Below are 8,123 nucleotides of genomic sequence, written 5' to 3' on the forward strand. Positions count from 1 at the left end.
AAGCTAAGTTCTTAGTATTGGTGATACCACCATAAAAGGGGAAGTGAAAACCATCAACGCAACCAACCAATCAACGAAACACAAGGCCTGATTCTCATTTATGTGAAGGCTCTTTTCACCCACTGTAGCAGTGCAAAGGGGCCTTAAAGTGAGTGTAATTTTACACTCACTGATGGTTCCTTTATATGGCCACAGCAGGGTAAAGGGGCCTCTATGTAAATGAGAATCACGCCCAGAAACCAAAGAACAAATACGATTTTGCATCAGAAGTTTCCGCTGAAAAGTTTTGAAAACTTAGTATTTAAAAAAAAAAAAAATTTAAGGTGGTTTTTTTGGATGAACTAATTTGTTCCAAAGGACACTGACGAGCTCTGTTCAGCACCTTGCAGGATTGGGCTTGTGACTGGCTCCCACCCTACGTGAGAAGGCAGCTGCATTCTGCACTAGCTTCTGGGTGTTCGTGAAGCGGTCGGTTGGATTTGCACCAGCCTGCCCCGATCCCCTCTGCTCTGGGTTTGTGCCCCAGAGTGCACTGCCAGGAAACAACTGCATTCTGCTCAGGGCCATTTATCTGTTTGCATCGGTCTAATGGACCTTTGGTTGCATTTAAATACTAGAGAAACAAACTGCCTAACTGGGCAGAGCAGTTGTACAGGTGTGTGTTTGTACAACTTGCCCCTAGTGGGGTGACATGGGCGGGGGCATGCTGGGTCACGTGCCCTCCCCCCAGATTAGCTGCTTGGCTTGCACTGAGCATGCCCACATGAATTTAGCATGCCCAGTAACACTGCTGAAGCTGGCTGCCCTCACTTTGTCCCCCGCCCCCCCATCAGTAGCACGGGTCATTTCTGTCTAGTGGCTGGGCCGAGCAATTGTACGTGTGTGTTTGTGTGTGTGTGTGTGTGTGTGCATCTCATCCTCTAGTGGCTGGATTGAGCAATTGTACAGGACTGTGTGTGTGTGCATTTACCCCCCCACACACACCCTTGGCTGGTGCACAGAAGAGCAATGGAAGACCTATCACTGCTGAGTACTGAAGGCCAGTCTCTTCTAATTCATGCTGCAACCAAAGATATCGAGGTTCTCACCCCACTGCTGAGCGGGGTGTTTGCACATCTGTGCAGCCTGGAGTTTTGTCCTGCAGGGCCAGGCTCCCGCTGATAAACCAAAAGCAATCAGTATCGTCATCTGCATTTTACAGACAGGGAATGACTTGTGCAAGATCACCCAGCAGCAGAACCAGGCGGAGAATTCAGGTCTCTAAGTCCCAGCCCCATGCTTGATCCTCCAGGCCACCCACTTGCCTCCTTAGCAAGCCTCTCTGGTGCAGGGGCACGGGCATTGTCTCTCTGGGACGCCAGGAGCCACACAACACAGCACTAATACAAAGCACAAACGGTCCAGCCTGTTTTGTTCCAGGCCTGGTGCTGCTTCCTAAACAGAAGCTTTACAGGCCTAGGGATGGTCAACGTTTTTCCATCTGAACTGTTTTTAGATGGAAAATTAGGGTTTCAGATACATTACAAATGTTTGCAAACAGTGTCTGTTTTCTGTGAGAAAATCTTGACTCTTTTAGGTTCAAAAAAGGCCACCCAAACCAAAAACGTTTCCATTTTCGGCCAAAATCTGAAATATTTCAGCTGAAAAATACAATATTTCGATTCTGAAATGCCACCACGCTGCCTAATCAGAGAGGTAGGGTTTTTTTGGGGGGTGCAGGGGTGGGAGGGGCTCATGCCTCCATTCTCCTCTCGACTGGAGCTGGGTGAATACTGGAAAAATTGGGGAAAAGCTTGTGTCACGTTTAGCAAACCTTTCATTTGACCCAGTAGAGATCTGAGCTGTTTGGTTCAGGATTCACATGGGTGCTAGATGGTTGGAGGTGGCTTTTGATACTGCCATACTCTGTGCTCTTTCTTTCTTTCTTTCTTTCTTTTGAAAACAGAGGATTTCCTTTTCCGATCTGCTCTCGGTTGCACTAAATTCACTTTCTGTAAAAGCAAAACAAACCAAAAAAACAAACCAGACCAGAAAACGCCACTGATATTGTAGCAACAGCTAGTTTGAGTCATGCACCTCCACTGACAACAACTTGGAGTAATTCTTCCTTTCAGCCACAAGGTGGCACCAGGTAGCAACACAATGGGTGAAAGCTAAACAAAAAGGACAAGTGCTAAAAGGTGTGTAGTTGAGGCATCAGACTGGGGTGCAGGACACCTGGGTCCAGTTCCCAGCTCTGTCAGCAGCCTCCCTGCATGACCTTGGGCAAGTCACTTAGGCTAAAATTGTCAAAGGTGCCTCAGGCCCGTAAGAGCTTAAATTCCATTAACTTTCAATGAGACATAGGCGTTTTTGAAGACTGAACTCTCTGTGTGCCTCAGTCCTCCACCCTGTAAAATGGGAAGAATAATCCTTCCTTGGCCTGTCTTTCCTATTTAGACTATAAATTCTCTGGGGCAGGCACTGCCTCTTGCTATGTGTATGTACAGCGCCTTGCACAGCGGGCCTGTGATCGCTAGGCACGACCATACTAGAAATATTTACAACACTAAAGAGGATTACACTGAGACCTGCATCCTGTGTATGACACACGATTTCCCTTTGACAGCCACGATCCCGCATCTGTAACGTTCTGTCCTCGCGTCTGGATAGCAGCAGAGCGTCCCGACAGCCGTCCCTTTCTCCAGCGAACGTGCCCGATGATGCTTCTTTAACTGGTTGGTAACTTTGGGTAGGACTTGGCCAGGAAGCTGAACCGATCTAGGACATCTTTCCCAGTGAATTGTAGGGGAACTTTTCTGTCCTTTCTGGGTGCACAGGGGGAATTGTGGGAAGGCACTGGAGGACTAGCGGCACTCCAGGGTGCTGGGACTTTGAGATGGGGCAACATTCACTTGCAATCAATGGCCTTTAGGCACGTGGCGCTTTTGAAACTCCCACGAGGCATCTGTCTGCATCTTTAAAAATCTGATCCTACGCAACTCATAGTGATTTATAGAAATTGTTTCTATAGAGACCCCTGGTTGGAAAAGCGCCGGCAGGTTCTGCACCTGAAAAGCCCGGGTCCGTTCACAAGGAGATTCCACCTTGTGCCCATTTTGCAGATCTTAGGCCAGGACCGCCCGGGGGGGGGGCAAGTGGGGCAATTTGCCCCAGGCCCTGGGCCCCACAGGGGCCCCCACGAGAATATAGTATTCTATAATATTGCAACTTTTTTTTATTGAAGGGCCCCCCAAAATTGCTTTGCCCCAAGCCCCCTGAATCCTCTGGGTGGCCCTGTCTTAGGCACTCCCTGGTCCAGGCACTAGTGTAATTGTATAGGGAACATTTGAGCCAGCGCGAATCAGTGGGTAGTGGCACTGGCCAGAAGTCAGGTCACCTGAATTCGGTTTCCAGATCTGCCAATGGACTATTTAAATTTTCCCTCTCTGTGCCCCTGTTTCTCCATCTGTGAAATGGGGCTAATGGAACTGTGATTTTTTTTTTTTACAAAGCACGTTGAGATCAGTGAGCTAGGTGACTCTGTCCACCAAGGGGTGGGGTGCATTCTCCATCACTTGAAATCTTTAACTCGGGAGTGGACAGCCTTCTAAAAGATATTCTCCGGTTCAGTTACAGGCTGTCAGGTTCAATGCAGGAATGAGGGAGGATGGCTGGTGTGTGTTATGTAGGAGATCAGAAAGGAAGGTCATAGTGGGCCCTTCTGGCCTTAACATTTATAAAGTTTCCTAATGTCATTCTTTCAAATCACTCTGTGCCTCAGTTTCCCCTCTCTCTGGGTGCGCCTTTACCTGCTTCATACTCTCAAATGAAGCATTTTTATTTTCCAAAATAGAAAGAGTTGACATTAATTTGTACTTTTGTCTTAATTTTATTTTTATAGCTAAATATTTTTTTCCCAAAGAAAAATGTCTTTCCGACAAAAGAGAAATGTTCTTTCCCCTCCCCAGAATCAAAGTCAATTTGTGTCAAAAGGGCTCAGATTTCCGTCAAAAAAACTGAAAGCTGGTGGTTTAGGCTTTTTGACAAAAAGCAGAACATTTGGGGGCAAAGACGAGAAAAAGATTTTCTTTGTGTCAAAATTTTCCCCTGGGGACTCAAAAATAAATCCCATCTCTCCTCTCACTCGTAGAACTGGATAATGGGCAAACAGCTGCAAATTTGCAGGGGCCAGTATTTCATCACGTTCAGGCCCTCTGAAAACGGGGCCCATTCTATGTTGGGACGTTGGCGTCTTCTCTTTGCTTTGATTAGGTGAATATCTGCTTGGGAAGCTGCCTAAGCCATGGAGAAGACAGATAATGCAGGGCCTTTTATTGGACCAACACGTAAATTATACGCCAGATCATCATTTGTAGCATCACCTCCCGGCTTGGCTTTCTCCTGCACGATACGTTTGAGATCTTGCCAATCTCTCCAAGGCACATTTCCTTACAAATGGAGATTCAAAAGGCTTCCACGTGACATGGGCCAGGCTGGTATCTCAGGAGCATTTGCACAGCCTGACTCTAAGCATTAAAAAATGTACTCTTGAGAAGTTTCCTGCATTGACAGAGAGATGGGTTAGGTGGAACCTACCAATAATAATACAGCTCTTGATTCTGTCGCTCTGTTAGTACAGGCCAGTGCTTTAGAATGATAGACCCTGGATTCAGTCTCTGCTCAGAACCCAACCAGAGGATTGTGACGCTAAAGCAGTGAGGTAAATTCAAGTCCTGAAAGTTGCTTTTACAGGGACAGCATGGTCCAGTGGCTCCTTTTAGGAATCAGGTGCCCTGCGTGCCCCTGATTTACTGTGTGACCTTAGCCAGATCATATTTCCTCTCATACCCTTTGTCCGGCTTGAGTATGTATTTAGATCGTAAGCTCTTTGGGGCATGGCCATTTCAATAGATGTTGGGGAGGGGGCTAATACAATCACGGGACACCGTCAATACCAGGTTGAGTAATCGAGACCGCCGACCAGGGAAATAACCCACTTCCTTCCCTGACGAACCAAGGGACGCACCCCACCCATGGACTTATTCGCTACACCAATACTGACTTGGACTCCTTATACAATCCATGGGTGGCGTACCCCAACCCACTTATCCACTGACGCTTTAAAAACTCCCGCACTCCAATCTGGGTCTATGCTGGTTATGTGATATGTATGTATCTCGCGTGATCCTCCTCGTAATCGATCCCTGTAATCCCTCATAACTCAAGTCTGACCCCAGATGTACAGTACCTTCCCTCTTAACTTGTGTATATTTAATTGTAAACATTAACTTTAATAAATATTAAATGCCTGAACTTTGCCCCGCAACCTCATGACTCAAATGTTGCTGAGGTGAGCCTCATTGTTTGAGAAGAACCACCCCCAAAACAGCTTCCCCCAGACCCGTTTGGTTCAGTTCCCTCCTTTGGCTTTCTCAGATGAATTCTCTGTCCTTGGAGAATGCCTCGGAGAATGCTGATGAACCATCTGGGTCATTGCATCCCAGGTGTAAGAGCTGGAGGCCAAGGGCTTGCCTTGGCGGTGAGTGGATCCTCCTCCTTTTGGGACATTTAAAATTAGACTGGACAAAAGAGGCACTGTCAGGAGCACTCCCATGTTGGCTGGGGGGAGAAGGACTTGGACCTGGACCTGGTAGACTAGAGATAGAAAGGACCTGTGTGATTCTGAACATCTGTGCCTCTCAAATGATCCAATCTGTCCACCAGGGGGCAGTATTGAGCAGCAGAAGTCAGTGTCAAAGGAAGCAAATGCCTTGTGTTCAATCCCAAAGAAAATAAGGTGGATGTTTCTATACAACAGATCTATTGTTTATGTGTATTCCTGCAGCCCCTAGCCCCGCACCCCATTGTGCTAGATGCTGTCCAAACAGAACAAAAAAGACTATCCCTTCTCTCTCTCTCTTTCACCATCGCCTCCTCCTCTTCCAGATCCCAACACTGCTCTTGTCTAAAAGTGGCCAATCAGTCTTGCAGACTCACATGGGCTTAGTTTTAAGCAACTGAGGAAGCCTGTTGGAGTTAACGGGACTATTGGTGTGTTTAACTTTAAACACCTGTGTAAATGTTTAAAGGCTCAGGGCCTAGGCCTGGTCCCTTGCCTCAACTCAAAGAGAATTTGTCCAATGTGGTGAGTGGCTAAGATTTTGGTCCTGATCCATTTTCTTTGTTGGGGGGGCTCTTCACCTACTAACAGTTAACCTGTAAATAAATTCCAGGATTGGGAGGGAGGGGGGCTCTTAAAAATGGTTCTGGCAAATGGTGAGTAATGGAAATTTAATTCTGGATCTTTATTGTTTTGTAACTTGAAAATAGACAAAGAAACATTTAACCACAGCCCTGGAAGGTAGACCTGACTTTTAAGATTTTAATGTATTCTGGTTTGTTTTCTCTCTTGTTTTCCCTGATCAAACAAAATCCTACAGAGAAACAGCAGGGAAGAAATAGACGGTATTGATGCAAGCAGGTGTTAGTGTCTAGCGATGCGGCGTGTAGTTTGAAACAGAACAAGAAGCCTGAGCTGGATCGAAGGAAAAATTGCAAGAAGCCCAGAGAGGCTAATTTTCATTTACATTAAGGCCTCTTTGCACTGTTCTGGAACCATAAAGGGGCCTCACACAATCAGAGTAGTGTAAAAGGGCCGTAATGTAAACGAGAATCCGGTGCGAGTTAAAATCAACTGACCCTGTTTCTCATTCAGATTTATTTTATTTTTTCTGTCTGAACTGGTCACATTTTGCAGTAGGAAATGAAATGAATTTGGAAAATAGAGCAGAAATCCAACCCCTGCTTAAAAATCAAAAGGGGGGGGAGGAGAAAGAAAAGATCTGGAATAAACAAGGAAGAAATAGCCCGCTGGGTAGGTTAAAATATCCCTCTGAAGAAAGGAAAAGTGTATTTTTGATATTCTTTTTAAAGGAAGGAAGATTATAATAGAATAAAAACTGAACATGGCGCTATAATTTTTTCACTCTACTTTAAGCTTTTTGTCCTTGCACGGAATATATATATGAGAGCAGTAAGTTAGTCTCAACATTAACTATAGTGATGCTACTTCCCAGCTATGATATTTACGTAAATAAAAGCAAAGCCCTTTTATTCAGAACTCCAAAGACTTTGCTACATTTCTAATATACTTTCAATCAGGTATTTTTTCACACCTGCTTTTAGATAAACAATGTGTTTTCCAGTGAATTATATTTTTTAAATTTAAAACTTGCATTTTTTAATCTTATGCAGTTGATTAGATTGGAGGGAAGTTAATGAAAGGAATTTAAAATGAATGACTCCAACTGGCTTCTCCTTAGAAACATAACCGGCTTGGTCATTTCCCTTTGCTGAAACAACAAAATTCCTGATTAATAATTATTAATAATATACAGCACAATAAGGTGATATAAGCAAGAATTATATGTCTGGTGAATGCACTTGCAAATATTGAATCTTCTAGCCCCCAAATGCTAGTTTAGGATTTATTTTGATAATACATTTTAAATAAACAAATGATGCCTATTAAATAGAAATTATTTCTGCAAAGATGCAGGCGAGTTTCAGTCTCTGACAATCGTTCCACCCCTTTTCAACCTCTGATCCTGAGAAAAATTCCCTTTTCTTTCATTATAACTTAGTTTAACTAAAATATTTTAATGCCTTTTATTTTTCCCCCCAACAATCAGACCTGCTTTTTTCCCCCTCTGTCATATTTTATTCATTATCTTTTTGGTGTTAAATTCCAGAGAAATGTGGTTAACATTGTGTTAGGATCTAAGGGGGAAAATCGTTAACATTTGTGTATTTTGAAAGTGTGTGCGGGGGGGGGGGGGTTGTGTTTGCATCTTTGTTCTTATGGTTGTACCTCAGCAAGAGGGGATGTCATTTTCCCTTGTGTTTTCCTGTTGGTGTGTTAGATTTGTTCATAGAGAACTACACGCAGTCTCTAGATTTCTTGTTATTTAACATCCAAGTGGTTATATCAGAAACATGGAGGCAGGAGAGTATTACAGGGTTCTGGTATGAAGTTATCCTAGGAGTCTGTGTGCAAAGATGGGGAAATACCTTAGAAATAACTTCATTGTGTGACTTCAGTGTATGCCGAATACATGAGCCATAAGTGTGTGTGTGTGTGT

The sequence above is a fragment of the Trachemys scripta genome, chromosome 24 (assembly GCF_013100865.1).
Source record: "Trachemys scripta elegans isolate TJP31775 chromosome 24, CAS_Tse_1.0, whole genome shotgun sequence".
Lineage (NCBI taxonomy): Eukaryota > Metazoa > Chordata > Testudines > Emydidae > Trachemys > Trachemys scripta.